Raw genomic sequence first — 18,177 nt, forward strand, 5'->3', positions numbered from 1 at the left:
AATACAGCAACAGACAGAAAATAAATATAATACTACATATATGTAATTTTATTTATGTCAATTTCACAGAGAGGATTGCAGAGTTTACCTTGCGTAGTACAATCTCTCTCCATCCTCACTGTCTCTTCCAAACCTTTCTTTCTTATCCATAAGCCTCTAAGTCCTTCGTGCCCACCTCTGGCTCTCTTACTCTCTGTCCCTCTGTCTCTTCCTGTCTCTCCACTCACTCCTCTCTCCACCCAGCCTCTCACTGTAACTCCTCACTCCACTCCCTTCTGGATCCACTTCTAATGTAAAGCAATTTAGCTCTTCCCAGTGTGGATATCTTTATCCCTCACCTCTCTATTAGCACTCAACCATCACCAGATTCCCCTTCCTTAAAATACAACTAAGAGATAATGATTTTTTTCTTTCATTTATTTTTTCCAAGCACTTCCTAAGTTATGTACTTCATTTGGTACAGGAGACAATAATTATATACCAGTGGTTGCCACTTAACTGCACAAATAGTCATTTGTATTGTCAATCTTAGGTGGGCCGAATTTTGTTTCTCCTTGTCTCTGGACTTCCTCCAGTGTAGGTCCCCATTTGCCTCTGATTGTGGGGCAATTTCATGTTAAGAATGACCTTTCAGGCCAGGTGTGGTGGCTCATGCCTGCAATCCTAGCACTTTGGGAGGCCGAGGTGGGTGGATCACCTGAGGTCAAGCGTTCAAGACCAGTCTGGCCAACATGGCAAAAACCCATCTCTACTAAAAATACAAAAATTAGCCAGATGTGGTGGTGCATGCCTGTAGTCCCAGCTACTCGGGAGGCTGAGGCAGGAGAATGGCATGAACCTGGGAGACGACAGTTGCAGTGAGCCAAGATTGTGCCGTTGCACCCCAGCCTGGGCGACAGAGCGAGACTCTGTCTCAAAAAAAAAAAAGAATGGCTTTTCTTCTAGATTCTAGACCATGTGTGTATGAGCCATGCAGCCCAGACTTCATCACTGTGGAGTTTTCACTGGCTAAATAACCTCAGCCAGAGCCCAGCAGGTCCTCAGGGGACCCTCCCTCCTGACCACAGTGTACCTGCAGTCATACAAGGCCACACCTCTGCTCTCTGCCTGATCCCCTCAGTGAGAGGGAGCATCATGAGGGTGCCTATACTGATGTCAGATGGCTCCCCAAACCCTTCAGATCCACAGCTGAAAACCTGAAGGAGACATGTAGGCTTCTGAAAATAAGCCTGGAGTCAACATGAAACTGACAGACCATGGTAGCTGAGATTGATGACTCAGCTGAAACATACAAAAAATGAAATCCCTTTTTGTTGCTAAAGGAAACCCCAGGGGCATGAAAAGCCCTTATTTTAAACTTTATTTGTAATTTACCTATAGTTTGAGCAGTAGTTGGTCCAAAGTTCCTTGCCAATCCACTATTTGTTAAAGGGTAGAAATAAAGGAAGTATATGGCGTGATAAAACCATAAGGCAGCAACGTTAGCAGGCCCTTGGAGATTTACACAAATTGCTTTAATAAATGAATCCATTAACTAAGTGAAATCAGGCATTAAGTGTAATGGAAATTTATAAGCTCTGCTTCTTGTTACTATTTTCTTTTTAGTGGCTGTCAGAGGAGGGGATTGTCTGTGTTGTGTTGGGAAATGGAGAAGATCAAGCCCAGCGAACTCCGTGTCATCATTGTGCACGAAGCCCAGCCCTTTGAGATTTGGGGTACGGGTGAGATTTTAGGAAATCCAGATGATTTTTTTGATTTATCAGTGACACCCAGGTTAGAGGAACACCAAGCCTATTGGAACATCTGTGTTAAGGCTGACATACTTTGTCAGCTGTGGCCTCTGGAAGGGAACCTGAACTCTGACACATGAACAGGATGTGGATAGTAAGCAACCACTTTGGCTCTGGGAACCCGGGCGAGTCATTCACTCCTTCTGAGATGTTTCCTCTAATAATTCTCATCCTGCCTCTCACACAGTTGTCTGAAGGATTAAATGGGTACAATATTGATACAGCGCTTGAAAAATGGGACCTGACCTATAGGAGATAATAGTAACTGGTTATGTTGAACTAGTTGGAGCCTGGTGTGATCTAAGTCAGCTGTGATTAAATGCTTAATTTAAAATAATTTTTTAATTGGTTTGAAAATAGAAGTTTTTCATTCCCATATTTGGCAGAAATTAGCTAAGCTCCTCCCCCTGTGATGTAAGCCACAAACATAGCAGAGAAGATGAAAGACACAAAGGTAAGCCATGGTTATGTAAGAAAAAATCCTGGTCTGCATTTCAGACTCAGTTCTCAGCTTATCAACAGTTAATATAGTGACAGTTACTATATAGTTATTATAGTTATTTGCGAGGCCCATTATTTCTAGGAGACATTTGTGCTCAGCTTGGCCCTGGAAACTAAGCTGGAAGGAAAGACTGTGATGTGTTAAGAATCAAAGGAAGGCAAACACTGACATTTATTTTTTAGTTTTGTTTTTAATCCCTGTCACTGTGTAAGCAATGTGGAATACCCATGAAGGAGGATATTTTGCAAAGTATATAAAGCCACTGAAGGTAGATGTGTAGACAGACACCTGCTAAGGTGATAATTGGATGTATCCTCAAACCCAGCATATACAAAACAGGCCTTAGCTTTGGTTCCAAATATGCTGTAAGTCCTTGCTGCCTGTGGCTATGAATGGCATCACCCAAAATCTTAATTCTTCCTTAGAGATATTAACTTTAAATTTTGTTAAGTCAAATATACATGTTAAATGTTAAAGGTAACTACTAAAAGAAAAGAAATAGAATGTATTTAGTCCAAGCGGCAACTGGTAGGGGTAAGGGGGATAAGGTGGAATAAATAAAACTGTGCTTATCTTCGTGACCAGCCTGATGAACATGGAGAAACCCTGTCTCTACTAAAAATACAAAATTAACCGGGCATGGTGGCGCATGCCTGTAATCCCAGCTACTCAGGAGGCTGAGGGAGGAGAATCGCTTGAACCCAGGAGGCGGAGGTTGTGATGAGCTGAGATTGTGGCATTGCACTCCAGCCTGAGCAACAACAGTGAAACTCTGTCTCAAGAAAAGCCAAAAAACAAAAACAAAAACAAAAACAAAACCCTGTGCTATTCCAAAATAATCTAGAAAAAGAAAAAAAGAAAATAAAGTAAAAAAATTGCTCAAAATTAGGTGGCCAAAATAAATCCAAATATATGTATAATCACAATAAATGTAAATGTGCTAAATTTACTAGCTACTGTTTTTTTTTTAAATCCATCTGCACTCATTACAAGAGACACATTTAAAACATAATGACATAGAAAGGTTAAAAGCAAAAGAATGAAAAATAGATACCAGACAAATGTTAACAAAAAAATTGAAAACTCGGCTGGGCGCGGTGGCTCACGCCTGTAATCCCACCACTTTGGGAGGCCTAGGTGGGCGGATCACGAGGTAAGGAGATCGAGACCATCCTGGCTAACACAGTGAAACCCTGTCTCTACTAAAAATACAAAAAAATTAGCTGGGCGTGGTGGCGGACACCTGTAGTCCCAGCTGCTGGGGAGGCTGAGGGAGGAAAATGGTGTGAACCCAGGAGGCGGAGCTTGCAGTGAGCTGAGATCGCGCCACTGCACTCCAGCCTGGGTGACAGAGCAAGACTCCGTCTCAAAAAAAAAAAAATTGAAAACTCGTGTGGCTATATTAATATCAGATAAAGTAGGTCTAAGGCAAAAAGAATGACTAAAGATAAAAGGGATTGCCACATAATAAGTGGATTAATTCAACAGAAAGATATACAAATTCCAAACATGTATATATCTAATGACATAGCCTCAAAATACATAAAACAAAAATTGACAAATATGTAAAGAGAAAGTGACAACTCCGCAATTATGGTGGGAGATTTTATAATACATTTCTGTCATAAATGATAGAGCAAACAGCCACCAAATATTAATATGTAGAAGATTGAAATACACAACTAGTAAACTTCATTGATGAGTGTATAAAAGAACCTTGTACCCAACAATGAAGTGAACATCATTCTTATCAAGGACATATGGAACATTTACGAAAATTGACCATGTACCAGGTCATAAGGCAAGACAACCCAAATAGAAAAATTTGTTTCATTCAGACTGTTCTTTGGGCAGAATAGAAATCACTCCCACCTGTTCGGTTGGTGACAATGCCCTTTCAGTTTTACCTTTTTAGTGTCTCCTAAAGCCATCCTCTTTTCTCCAGCCTCACTTCTGTTGCCTTAGCGCAGACCCAGCACCTGTCTCACCTGGGCTGCTGCAGCAAGTCCCACCTTTCCAGCACTGCCTTCTTTCAATCCACTGTCAATTCTGCTGCTAGTGAGCATTCTAACTCATCACTCCCCTGCTGTAGATCTTTGACTGGGTCATTGATTTCCCGTTGTCTTTCCAGATAAAACCCAGACTCCTGCCATGACCTGTGAGGCTCTCATCATTTGACCCCTTCTTAACCCTGTGACTTTTTCTCTTATTGGCCTCTTTTTATAGTCCCCCTACACCCTCATACTCACCCAGGTCTTAGCCCAAACATTGTGCTGCTGCCAACAGTATTTTCTCTCTCTCTCTCTCTTTTTCTCTCTTTCTCTTTCTCCCTCCCTCCCTTCCTCCCTCCTTCCCTCCTTTCCTCCACCCTTTCACCATGGTCTGACTAAGTCACACTCACCCTTCAAAAATTTAGCTGGATATTTCGGATATTTCCTCCTCGAGCAAGCCTTATTTGGACACATCCCCCAACCCTAACCTCCCTACTCTTTCTTAAAATTCACATATACCAGTTTAGGTGGGTTCATTCCCCTGTGCTCTCCCAACAGCAGACAGCATTTCCTTTACTTCACTGCAGCGCTGGGTGTAATTCCCATCTATATCCCCCTGCCTAAACTCTTCAGTGATTTCCCATTGCACTGGGACAAAAACAAAAGCCTTGCTGTGGCCTGCAGGACTCTGGGAGGTTCAGCCCTTACTCCCCCGCTGCCTCATTTCCCATCACATCTCCCTCCAAACTTGCCTTCCATTTTCTCATTCCCCTCACCCTAGGACCTTTGCCCACGCTGTTCCCTCTGGAGTGATGTTCCTCTCTTTCTCTCTACCCTACTCCCCTGGTTAACTCCTAATTTTTCTTCAAATCTTAGTTCAACTCTCAATTCCTCATGAAAGCCTTTCCTGTCTTCCCTGAACTGAGTCAGGTTCCTCCAGTTCTCATAGGACCATTTAACATTTCTTCATGGCTCTTACTACCAGTGTTTAATTACACATTCACTCTTGTGATTATTTAATGTCTCTTTTCATGACTGGACTGTCAGCTCCATGATAGTACCAACCAATTGGTCTTGCTCACAATGGTATCCCAGTGCCTAGCAAAATGCCTGGCACCTGAAGGGCATTTGATAAACATCTGTTGAATGGGCAAATGAATGTAATTTAACTACGTTTACTTCACTGACTCCTTCATTAGTCTCTGAGACCCTGGGACAGAAACTATGCCTTTTCTTTCTGTATCTAGCATTGAGCAAATACCTATGCATTATTAGTGTCCTGTGAATTCTTGTTGATTGAAGGGCCAGTCCTTTCTCAGGAGCCTCTTGTGGAACATCTTATCAGACTACCTAATTAGCAGGTTATGTCCTATAGGTATTGACAAAGAAGCTAAGCCAAGAGTCTAAATGTATTTTAATTGGGTTCAAATTAGGCCAGAATACCCTACCTTTGGTTAAAGGCAGGCTCAAACCCTGTCCTCATCTTGTAATAAATGCTTCCTTATTTCTTTAAAGAAAATACTATGGAAACTAAGGATCTCAGAAAGGAAGTGATCAGCTCCTTTAGTCTCAAGTCTGAACTTATCTAACCAAGAAAAATATTTGTAGGGCCTGGAAAAAAAATCCAGGTTTTTTTTAATTTCTGCCACGGCGTGTTAGGCTGGCAGGGCCCCACCTTCCACTCCCTGGTGAAGGAAAGTTTGCCGAAGAAAGGGAAGCAGTGTGTTCTTTGCTTTCTATTTCTTCTGCTCCACCTTCCATGATCTGTACTGGGTCTGAGGTAGGAGTGTAGCCATGGCTGACTGGCCTGGGCTAGCATCTCAGCATGCTGCCCCCAAACCAGTTCTGTTCCATGAGCTGAAATCTCATCTTCCGTGGTTGACAGTAAACTGTGGACTTGACTATGGGATGGACTTGACAGTGGTGTGCAGGAGACAGCTCCCACAAGCTCATGAAAGCCAATTATTAAATATTCAGGAATTTTACTATTATTAAACCATTAATATCTTGAAATCAACCCTGGTGAGAGTATTTATATCATAGAAATTGGCAAATGCCAGGGCTTTTAAAATGCTCCTTTTTTTTCCCCTCTGATAGCTGGTTTACCCAGCATACTGCTAAACTTGGGTTTGAATCCTGGTTGGACACTCAGTAGTAAATGATTCATTCTTACAGTGCCCCAGTTCCCTCATCTGCAAAATGGGGCTGCATAACAGTAGCTACTGAACAGAGTCACTGTAATCTCAGCACTTGAGAACTTGTAAGCATTCGATAGATATTAGCTTGACTATCACCAGCTGTGTACCCTTTTGACACTTTTTTTTTTTTTTCTTTTTTTGAGACAGAGTCTCGTTCTGTCGCCCAGGCTGAAGTGCAGTGGTGCGATCTCGGCTCACTGCAACCTCCACCTCCCGGGTTCAAGTGATTTCTCCAGCCTCAGCCTCCCGAGTAGCTGGGATTATAGGCACATACCACCACGTCCAACTAATTTTTGCATTCTTTTAGTAGAGACGGGGTTTCTACCATGTTGGCCAGGCTGGTCTCAAACTCCTGACCTCAGGTGATCCACCTGCCTCAGCCTCCCAGAGTGCTGGGATTACAGGCATGAGCCACAGCGCCTGGCCCCTTTTGTCACTTTTACAAATCATCTGGTATTGATTTAGGATTGAACAAGCTTGATTTTTCATATTTAGAAATATTTTGTGTCATTTCATTAAAAAAAAATTTTTTTTTTTGAGATAGGGTCTTGCTCTGTCACCCAGGCTGGAGTGCAGAGTGCAGTGTACACTCATGCTCACTGTAGCCTCAAATTCCTGGGCTCAAGCGATCCTCCCACCTCAGCCTCCCAAGTAGCTGGGACTACAGGCATAGGCCACCATGCCTGGTTAACTTTTTTTTGTTTGATTGTTTGAGACAGAGTTTCGTTCTTGTTGCCCAGGCTGGAGTGCAATGGCACAATCTTGGCTCACTGCAACCTCCGCCTCCTGGTTTCAAGCAGTTCTCCTGCCTCAGCCTCCCGAGTAGCTGGGATTACAGGCACCCGCTACCATACCTGGCTAATTTTTGTATTTTTAGTAGAGACGGGGTTTCACCATGTTGGCCAGGCTGGTCTCGAACTCTGGACCTCAGGTGATCCGCCTGCCTCAGCCTCCCAAAGGGCTGGGATGACAGGCGTGAGCCACCATGCCCGGCTGCCTGGCTAACTTTTAAAATTCTTTTTTGTAGAGATGGGGTCTCACTGTGTTACCCAGGCTGGTCTTAAACTTCTAGGCTCAAGCAATCCTCCCACCTTGGCTTCACAAAGTGCTGGGATTACAGGCATAAGCCATCACGCCTGGCCCATTTAGTAATATTTTAGGAGTATTCGAAAAATACCATGTTCTAAGTGATAGGTTAGAACTTTCCACTGTCATTTATAAGCACTGATGCACTCCTCTCATTTGCTTAGGTGCTCAACATCATGTGCTAGTGATGTATTTTCAGTATATTTCATGGGTCTACATGTGTTACTGTTCAGGATGACAGAGAATGTGCTTAATAGACTTTCTCTTCTGCTCTTTAATTTAGGATACTTTTAATTCTAAAGACTCCCCAAGTCACTGAGAATAAACTGTCCCCTGGTTTCTAGAATCAGATATTATTTGAGGGAGATCAAGATGTCACATACTCTAGAAGTCAACAACTTCTACTCAGTGCCTGCCATGGGCAGAATGTTGCAGACGTCCTGGAAATTTAAAAAAGAAAAGAAAGAAAAAGAAAGACCTGAGATCCCTAATCCACAATTCTGAAATTCAAAAAGCTCTGAAAGCTAGAAGTTCTTTCATAACAGGTTGTGGCAAAACCTAGCCCAAACTGTCCTGAGACTTAAAGTCTATTTGTTCTGCTTTGTGTTAATAATACTTATATAATCTGGTACAGTTACTAATGTGTTTGATTCTAGGGTAGTGTCCCAGAAACCACTGGAGTTGTTCCATAATATACAATATATGCACCATACTACCTCGCTAAAATTACCCAAATTCTAGATTCTGAAACATATCTAGCCCAAGGCTTTTCAAATAAGGGATTGTGGGTTGGTAGTAGAAATCAGTTGCTGCCTTTAAGGAGTTTACAGTCTAGCCACACCAGACTCATCAAGCCATGTTTCAGATAAGAGGGCATAGATGCTTGCATCTAGTGTAACTGGCAGGAAGTGGGGGCTGTTATCTAATCCAGCTGTGTCACCAAACAGCTCAGTCCCAGCCCCAGCTTGCACACTTCATAACGAAGAGAGAGAACTACAAGCAGACACACACACACACACACACACACAGGTGTCCTGTAGTATCCTTTATTTCTTCCCTTGATTCTGTATGTTTTTTCCCTGCAGTCTGGCTTATTCATCCACAGAACACTCCCCCTCATAGAGCATCATTCAGTTGGAGGTCAGGAATTCTTTTAAGTGCTTAGAGAAAACAGTATCCACTCCAAAAGGAAAAACAGAGTGCTCCCTGGTGCAATGGTGTGCTCTGCCGGCCCCCATTCTGTCTGAACTTTAATGGTACACCACGGTCCAAACCATCCTGCCGGCCCTGGGCCATCCTGAAGACCTGCACACATCTTAAATGGAAATATCCTTCCTGCAGATGGACACATTAAAGCCCCAGGGCTTCACGCCAAATGCAAAGTGATTCTGCAGGGGCTCTGGCAGCCCTTCACCACCTCCTTTAGCCTTCTCTTACTGATGTGTCTCCAAAAATCTTTTGAATCTGTTGTTGTGCAAGTTACAATTTCCAGAACCAGCCCAGCAAGGACATTCCTTTCTCGAAATCAGCCAACCTTCCAGCTTATAGGAAGATGGTCTGTTGGCTGCATCTTTTTTTTTCTTGCCTCTTGACCTAGAAAATTTAGCTTCTCCAGACGCAGTCTTTTGAAGTATGTGTTTGTTATCTCTTTAGAAATGCTGAGGGCTTGCCCTACCATTTGTTACTCAATAGCTGACTCTGGACCTACCCGTAAATAATAAAATATGTCCACAAATAATAATATAATGACCCTTCTTGAACATTTACTGTATGCCAGATATGGTTCTAAGCACATTACATTAATTAATCCTCAAATTCTGTTAGGAAAGTATTTTTGTTTTTGTTTTTGTTTTTGGCTAGGAAGGAAATGAAGAGAATAGTATTCTCTGTGCAATCACCTACCCTAGCCTGTTTTAATGCCCCAACATTCCAAAGTTTAATTAACAGAAAAGGGAAGCTGTCCTCGACTGAACTCAAGGCATTGTCTGAGTTCCCCCATTTGGCAGCTAAGGAAGTGAGGCTCAGAAAGTTTATGTCACTTTTCTAAGATCATACCACTAAATATTAAAAGTAATGGCAAAAGCGCAATTACTTTTGCACCAACCTAAAACGTGTTGGAGCTGAGATCTGAAGGTAGGGTTTGCTGACTCCAGAGTCCACTATTTTCATTGCTGAATAAATGTGGATAAGAGAATAAAATGCCCCTTGAACTGAGTGACCCTTGAGCTTCTCTATTCTTTTTACTCTACCAGCCCCCGGAACGTGTACAGCCCATTCGTTCATGTTCTAAAGGAGATATCTGTTTTTATTGAATGGAACTTTGCAAGTTCCTGCCCTGATGGCCTGTCCTCTTCACTGGGGTGCAGCGTCCCACCATCAGCACTTTCCTGATTGTCACTCCTGTGCCTCCTTTAGGTGACCCTGCAGCCTGTGAGACCATCTTGGCCCTTGTCAGGGCAGCCATTTGCCATTGCAGATGAAGGGTGGGGGAGAGGCCAGAGACTCCTTCAGACTGGGTTGGAAATGTTATGAAAATGGAAATTCTCACAACCTGAGAGTCATAGACCTCGATTTGGGTTTCTGCTGTGTCATTAAGTTCTTGCAAACCAGGCAAGTCATGTAACCTTTCTGGTCCCCAGTTGTCTTCTCTGTAAAATGAAGCTGTTAAGAGCTCTGATCTCATCACGTTGCCATGAGAAAGGAATAGGACAAGGTCCAGGAGGGAGCTTGCATATAGTGAGTGCTAGGAAATGTCAGCTATCATTATCCTTGTTAATATGAACCTGTGTTTAGTGGGTTGATTATCTGAACTTTGATAGCAGTTGGGGTTTCACGGAGCATTTGGGATGAATAAACAAGCATCTCTGGATAGCTGTTGTGTAGACACTATATGAGGTACTTCATAATCATTTTGTATTTGCTGTTCCTCTATCATATGGGCTAGATGAACACCTCTCCTTCTCCAGCCAAGAGAAGTGTGATGCAGAGAGACTGGACAGCTTACCAAAGCAAATCTGTGGCTTAGTCAATAATAAAACCCTCAGTCCCGAAATACCAGTTTATAATGTCATCCCCATTTCCAAGGGGCCCAGCCTCCCTCAAAACATTAAAAAATAAAAAGGACAAAACTCACATTTCTGCTAGACAGACAATATCCCAGCATCTCTGGAAGAACAGTTAGCAATCCCAGCATGCGGGTTTGTGTATTAAGGTGCTTGGATATGAAGAAGGAATGTAAACCCTGTGGAGCTCGTTTCATATGTCAGACTCCATTCTGGATCTTGAAAGGGGGCCATGGAGGCCCCAGCATGCCCCAAGCACCACGCAGGAAGCAGGCAGGGGAACAGGGCCCAGGATATGCAAAGCGACCCAGTTGGTATCACAGCCAAAGGGCAGGAAGGAAACAGTCACTTGCCCCAGTGCTAGCCTTCAAGGGCCAAGTTTTTGCAGAGCCTACACTAGGACAATGTAAAACTTGTTTCTTTTTGCATTTTTTCTTTTTAAGGATGTGGTCTATTTTTAGAGGTTCCATGTACTTGCCAACTCCCTTTGATCCCACATAAACAGTCCAAAAGGAACCATTCTCCCATTTGCACTGTTTGCTCCCTGTTTCAGCACCACCGATGGCTCTCATGGTCCTGTGACCACATCATTAGTATTCTACACCTGCCTCCACTCACAACCCAGCTGTTGGCAGGCAAAGGAATCCTCCTTTATGGGAAGGAGATGATGCAAGAGAACATCACCAAAGGCCCCAGGACATGACTGGTGTCTGATAAGGGAGGAAAAGGCTTGGAGGTGAGTTAAAATCTTGAATCCAAGAAGCTATACTAAGAGATAAGTCTGCCTTGGTATCTAGCATCTTCAGGAAGGTGCACATTGCAGTCAAGATGTCATTTATCAGGGCTGGGCGTGATGGCTCACACCTGTAATCCCAGCACGTTGAGAGGCCGAGGCAGGCAGATCACGAGGTTGGGAGTTTGAGACCAGCCTCACGAACATGATGAAACCCCGTCTCTACTAAAAATACGAAAAATTAGCCGGGCGTGATGGCACGTGCCTGTAATCCCAGCTACTCAGGAGGCTGAGGTAAGAGAATCACTTGAACCCAGGAGGCAGAGGTTGCAGTGAGCCAAGATCGCACCATTGTACTCCAGCCTGGGTGAAAGAGCAAGACTCCATCTCAAAATCACGAGGCTAGAGATAGTTGCCAATAACTATGTCAGTAAACTCATCCGTCAAACATGGCCTCTCATGGGAGTTTTCTTTAACTTTGGCAGGTAGCTCAAAACATGGTTTGCTTTTATCCCTTCAACTCCTCATGTTTTTTCTCCTTGTTTCTTTTTTTCTAACTGACCTTTCAAAGCCATTTATATCCTTCATGTCCACTGCCCCCTGTCATGTTGAGAGATTAAAGAATCACTATGTTGGGCGGGGTTGTTTGAAAAATGGAGAATTTTGAATTTATTGGCCTTCGAAGGCAGATTAGGCAACAAGAAGTAAGGAGGAACGTCAGAGTGACTTCTCCTTGCTTCTCGGAGCTGCCATCTTTTCGCACATAATTCCTCTTCACATTCAAGATCCTGCATTCCTTGGCTCCTTCTTGGCATTGTCAGGTTCAGTGGGCTCTTATGAAGTTTGATAAATCTAGATGTGTAGATAGGCCCCTAGGGTGGGGCAGACAGAAGGCAGAACTTTTCCTAGTGTTTCACGATGTTGTACTCTTGAACCCTCAGTGGTGAGAGCAACTTTTCTACAGATCTGTTCAAAACTTTCCAGTTACTAGATTGTAAAATTTTATACAATGTAGGAAGTTTGATAGGCTTGATTTGCAAAAATTATTTTTCTGTGTGTAACAGGTTCTTGCTCTGTTCCCCAGGCTTTAGTGCAGTGGCACAAACACAGCTCACTGCAGCCTCAAACTCCTGGGCTCAATCGATCCTCTTGCCTCAGCCTCCTGAGTAGCTCAGACTACAGGCACGCACCACCACGACCAGCTAATTTAAAAATATATATATTTTTAGTAGAGACAGGGTCTCGCTATGTTGCCCAGGCTGGTCTTGAACTCCTGGGCTTAAGCAGTCCTTCCACCTTGGCCTTCCAAATTTCAGGATTATAGGCATGAGCCACTGCGCTGGGCTGCAAAAATTTTCATTAACACATAACATTTCCAGGCAGAGCATTTGCCTCCAAATCCAATTGTGTTAGGCCCAGCCTATCTAAGGAAGCCCTCCTGACTTCCTTGTCCTCTATCTCAGACTGAAATGTGTTTCTTTCATGACAATTATGATAATTTAGGATTGTGTTTACTTTTTTGTTTACTTGTTATTGTCTGTCTCACTCCACACAACTGTATATGCACACTAATGTAAGCCTCGTAGGGGCCCATTTCAAATTTGTTTTGTTCACATTATCACTGTTACTCATCCTGTCTTTATTATTATTATTTAATATTTTGTTATATTTAATATTTTGTTAATCACAGATATTTTTGCATTAAATTGGATTTTTGAAAAATACTGCATTAAAATCTGATATTATATATACATATATATATTTTATATATATATATATATTTTTTTTTTTTTCTTTGAGATAGAGTCTCGCTCTGTTGGCCAGGCTGGAGTGCAGTGGCGTGATCTCGGCTCACTGTAAGCCCCGCCTGCCGGGTTCAAGCGATTCTCCTGCCTCAGCCTTCTGAGTAGCTGAGATTACAGGCGTCCGCCACCACGCCCAGCTAATTTTTGTATTTTTAGTAGAGACGGGGGTCTCACCATGTTAGCCAGGATGGTCTCGATCTCCTGATCTTGTGATCTGCCCACCTCAGCCTCCCAAAGTGCTGGGATTACAGGCGTGAGCCACCGTGCCTGGCTTAAAATATGATTTATCTTGAGTGCTTGAGTACATTTTTACCCAAAGCAAGTGCCTCCCACACCTCACCCTAGTCCCAGCTGTGTTAGCTGGCTGACTTCTCTGAGTTCTGCTAATTGAGCCCTTGGACTGCCGTGAGGGGTTATCACATTAAGTAATTATTACCAACCCCACTGTCCACAGCAGGTCCAATTCACCAGCAGCTCCTATCTTACCTTCTGAAATAGCCCCATCTTTTGCTCTTGGCCCCCTCCTATCACTTTTACACATAGAGCCAGAGAGATCTTTTAAAGTTTATATCAGATTGGCTACTCCCTAGCTTAAAACCTGTCATGGCTTTCCATTTCCATAAAGTAAAATCCAAACCCTTACCATGGCCTATGAGACCCTGTATGGTCTGTCCTCACCTACGGCTCCTCCCTCCCTTTGCCCCTCTATTCCAGCCACTGCATGTACCCTTGGGTCCTTGAGCCCACTATGGTCTCCTCCATATGGCTGCCTTCCTACAAATTGGTCCCTTTGCAGCAGTGCCCTTCCCTAACAGTTTCCCATGGGCTGCCTCCCATGCCCCTTTCAGAGGGCAGCTAAAGTACCACCACCTCAGAGGTCTTCCCTGGTCTCCCCAACTAAGGTAAGTTCCTTCTCTACCTCAATGATTCTCTTTTGCAGCCTCTTGTTCTCTTTCTTCCAACATTGACCATCATCTGTAATTAATTATATATCCATCCATGCATTTTCTTGTTTGACATCTTTTTCCCATGCTGGACTGTAAGCTGCTGGAGGACAGAAGCCATGTTTTTTCAACACCTTCTGCCCAGCCCTCAAACGATGGCCAGCACAGAGGAATTGCTCAGATATTTATTGAGTAAATGAGGGAGGGAGGGAACAAATGAACAGATAAATTTCAGCTTGTAGAATCTTGACCTAAGGACTCTGCTACTCACTAAGGGACTTCAATGTCCCATTCTGCTCTTTGTTGTGATGAACTTTGCTCTTCTAAAGCAAGTGTTTTTCCCCTAGATTATTTTTATAGAAAAAAGTGAAGCAAATATAGAGATAATTATTGATTCTCGCTCATCAAGTCCCTGTTCCCTATCACCAACATCCTCCTGAGAGCCTGCTGCAGAATTCCTGGGAACCACAGGAAATACGTCCACTAACCACTTGAAAAACACTTATAAAAATAGACCGGACTTGACCTTCTTCCTGTGGAAGGGCCTTTTTCCTCAGGGCAAACATTGCAAAGAAATTTTATCTCTTCTTAGGAACCTCTCTTTCCAATCACTTTCCCAGCAGGATTTATCTGGACATTCTCAGAATCCTGTTCTGAAATTATTTCCCCACTGGCTGGGTCATCACTTGAGCAAATTGCTTATTTATTATTTCCATGCTATTGTTTTTATATTAAAGTGATAAGATAGAAATCAAGACCTGGGGGAACTATTGGGATATTTCACAGTAGGGGTTTATCCTCACCAGGGGTTAACACCCGTTGCCTCAGACTTCAATACAGGTGCGCTGCCTTCCTTACTTTGATCATTATCCTCTCAACTCATTCCTTACTTTTAAATTTTATTTAAATTAGCTTTTTTTTTGAGATGGAGTCTTGCTCTATTGCCCAGGCTGGAGTGCAGTGGCGCAATCTCGGCTCACTGCAAGCTCCGCCTCCTGGGTTCAAGCGATTCTCCAGCCTCAGCCTCCCCATTAGCTGGGACTACAGGCGTGTGCCACCACGCCCGGCTAATTTTCTTGTATTTTTAGTACAGATGGGGTTTCACCATGTTGGCTGGTCTTGAACTCCCGACCTCAGGTGATCCACCCGCCTTGGCCTCCCAAAGTGCTGTGATTACAAGCACGAGCCACCGCGCCCGGCCTAATTTTCTTATTTAAAGCAAGCTTTATCTCCCTGGTGTAACTGCAAAAATTTCCTATAAATAGAAGGCAGTGATAAAGATCAATATAATGAAGCACAGCAATGGCATTGACTTCTGCTTAGATGCTGCCTCCTGTCTGCTGGGCTCTTTTGGTTATAAAGAGAGAAGAGCAGTTCTTCTAGGGAAGTTGAAAACATAATTGTCCCAAGCCAAGGTTTTCTCCTTGAGTAACCAAAATGACTAAGGAGACTTAAAGATGGGGGCTTCCTTTCTCTCTGCAGTGTTGTTCAAAGATACTTCTCAGTACCACTCAGAATTTCTCTTATGAACAGGAGCACATGTACCATACTTTTGGGAAACAAAGAAATAATATTTAAGGTCTGTTGCTTTGGTGTTTTATTAATTCAACAAAGCAGGGGACATCAGTCCACTTACAAACCCTTAACTATAAGGGGATGATATAAAAATTAGAAAATACAGATAAACAATAAAAAGTTTTAAGAGATTGTCCATGATCATATCTGCCAGAGATACCTTCTGTTAACTTTTCTGTTCATAGAGATGTAAGCATCTTACAAAGCAGAATCATATATAGAGAGTGAACTGTTTTATAACCTGCTCTTTTATGATCTGACTTTACTCAATACATTAGGAATTTCCCCCTCATTAATAAACAGAAACCTACACCTTCATTTGTAATGGTTGCATACAAATGGTTCATTTGTAATGGTTGCACCTTCACTTGTAATGGTTGTAATGGTTGCATAGGAGTCCACAATAGGAACATGAAAAACTGTGTCAACTAACCTTTTATTGTTGGACATTTAGGTTGTTTACTTTTTTTTTTTTTTTAGACGGAGTCTTGCTGTGTCGCCAGGCTGGAGTACAGTGGCACAATCTCGGCTCACTGCAACCTCCACCTCCCGAGTTCAAGTAATTCTCCTGCCTCAGCCTCCTGAGTAGCTGGGACCACAGGCGCCCGCCACCACACCCGGCTAATTATTTTGATTTTTAGTAGAGACGGGGTTTCACCATCTTGGCCAAGAAAGTCTCAATCTCTTGACCTCGTGATCCACCCGCTTCGGCCTCCCAAAGTACTGGAATAGGTTGTTTACTCTTTATCACTATTATAAGCAAAACTGCTGTAGTCATCTTTGCCAACTATCCCATTACTTCCTTGGGAAGAATTTATGGAAATGGAATTACTGGGGGAAAGCACATGCATTTTATTAAGGCTTTTACTCAGACATTTCCGAACGTGTGTACCTTTTACAGGCTTGAGTTCCATTTTTATTCCTTGACTTCTCTCTACTTCCCTTCTGATGTATATGTCTGCTCTTTAAGGTAGAAGAGAAATTAATGTGAAAGTTTTAGATCTGCTGACTTTGGTGTCAAAATCTCCTTGTAAAAAAGAGGCTTGCTTCCTTTGCCTAAACTTCCTCTGAAGACATACAGTAGCATTCATGGAATTTCCCTGCACCCATTTTTGTGCATGTGCCCTACCTGAGGGACGCTCCTCCAGCAGTGTGGGCCTGTGACTCTTGCCGGAGTCCAGTGTGCCCCAGGCTCATGGGGAGCAGAATGCCCACTGCAGCATTGGCTGGAAGCAGCTTTGGACTTGCCTTTTGCCTTTGACTCTTTGGGGCCCAATTTACTGCTTTGCTATACCACCATTAGAGGTGTCTCAGCTCCGACCTCTGTTCGAAGCTCATCCCCTGACTTCTGACCTCTCCTCCACTCCTGGCATCTGTTCAAAGCTCAGCTCCTCCATGAATCTCCAGGCACTAATGACTCTGTTGAATCAAGACCTCCCTCGGCTGGGCGTGGTGGCTTACGCCTGTAATCCACATACTTTGGGAGGCTGAGACGGGCGGATCACGAGGTCAGGAGATCGAGATCATCCTGGCTAACACGGTGAAACCCCGTCTCTACTAAAAATACAAAAATTAGCTGGACGTGGTGGCGGGCGCCTGTAGTTCCAGCTACTCGGGAGGCTGAGGCAGGAGAATGGCGTGAACCCGGGAGGCGGAGCTTGCAGTGAGCCGAGATCGTGCCACTGCACTCCAGCCTGGGCAACAGAGTGAGACTCCATCTCAAAAAAAAAAAAAACTCCCTCTAGTGAAATCACCTCTCTAAAGTTTTATGTGTGCTCCTTCTGTCCACTGTGACCACATCTCCCACTTATTAAATGCAGGGCTTTTGTGCCTGGCACAGAGCATAGTGTATTGAAGTAATACTTGCTGAAATAAGAATCCAGCCAGTCTCCCAGATTGAAGTGAGGCTTGGCACAGCCAAGTTAAAAATGGCAGACGGTTGTGAATTCTTGCTCACTTAGCATTCCAAACGGTATCCTTGTATTTAAAATAAGAGACAGCCTAGATTCAGGGTAAGAACCATGGCTGGAATTCAGACCCCTTGCCACTAAGCAGATGTGTGACTATAGGCCAGTTGCTAGCCTCTCTGAGTCTAGTTCCTCATCTGAATGGTACTTACTCATAGAGTTGCAAAGATCAAATTTGATAATAACGTGTAGAGGGAATAGTCCAGTACGCAGCATGTGATAAGCTCACCACAAATAGTATTATTAATGTCTTTCATCCTTTGGGAGTTCACAAAATAATGAAGCCTCCCTCCTCAGTTTGGACTGCAGAGCTCCTGGCTCCTACACTTTTGTGGATAATGGTACTGTTTGACTTTCTCTAAAAATCTGCTGACTGTGCCCTTCCATGGAGGAGGGAAAATAGTTTCTTTGGTTATTGCTTTTTTTCTCTTTTTTTTTTCCACGACTCCTTGTAACAAAGAGTAACAAATAGGCTGAGTAATTAGCCAGAACAGGATAAGTCTCACCAGATGTCCCCAGGTCGA

At 43.4% G+C, this 18,177-nt stretch overlaps 1 protein-coding gene, 1 long non-coding RNA gene and 1 other non-coding gene across 14 annotated transcripts in view; 1 reads left to right on the plus strand and 2 right to left on the minus strand.

The window, feature by feature from the left end:
* Nucleotides 1-3,480, plus strand: part of LOC129533917 (uncharacterized) — a 275,418-nt gene extending 271,938 nt beyond the window's left edge. The window contains exon 5 of the long non-coding RNA XR_008680326.2: nucleotides 1,606-3,480. This is a non-coding gene — a long non-coding RNA (uncharacterized lncRNA). The remainder of the gene's footprint in view (nucleotides 1-1,605) is intronic.
* The window catches only part of FGF1 (fibroblast growth factor 1), a 106,594-nt gene that overhangs the window by 23,968 nt on the left and 64,449 nt on the right, over nucleotides 1-18,177 (minus strand). Inside the window, exon 1 of one of the 12 annotated variants that reach the window (XM_055389270.2) lies at nucleotides 4,542-4,671. The exons of 10 other annotated variants lie outside the window; for them this stretch is intronic. The gene's annotated coding sequence lies outside the window, so the exon portion shown is untranslated. Of the gene's footprint in view, nucleotides 1-4,541; nucleotides 4,672-18,177 lie in introns of those variants that run through there. One more of the 12 variants, XM_055389273.2, reaches the window with a different exon arrangement.
* On the minus strand, nucleotides 9,415-9,551 carry LOC115934845 (small nucleolar RNA SNORA36 family). The gene has a single exon (XR_004070586.1). It is a non-coding gene; the product is annotated as a small nucleolar RNA SNORA36 family (small nucleolar RNA).

Source organism: Gorilla gorilla, chromosome 4 (assembly GCF_029281585.2).
Source record: "Gorilla gorilla gorilla isolate KB3781 chromosome 4, NHGRI_mGorGor1-v2.1_pri, whole genome shotgun sequence".
Classification (NCBI taxonomy): domain Eukaryota; kingdom Metazoa; phylum Chordata; class Mammalia; order Primates; family Hominidae; genus Gorilla; species Gorilla gorilla.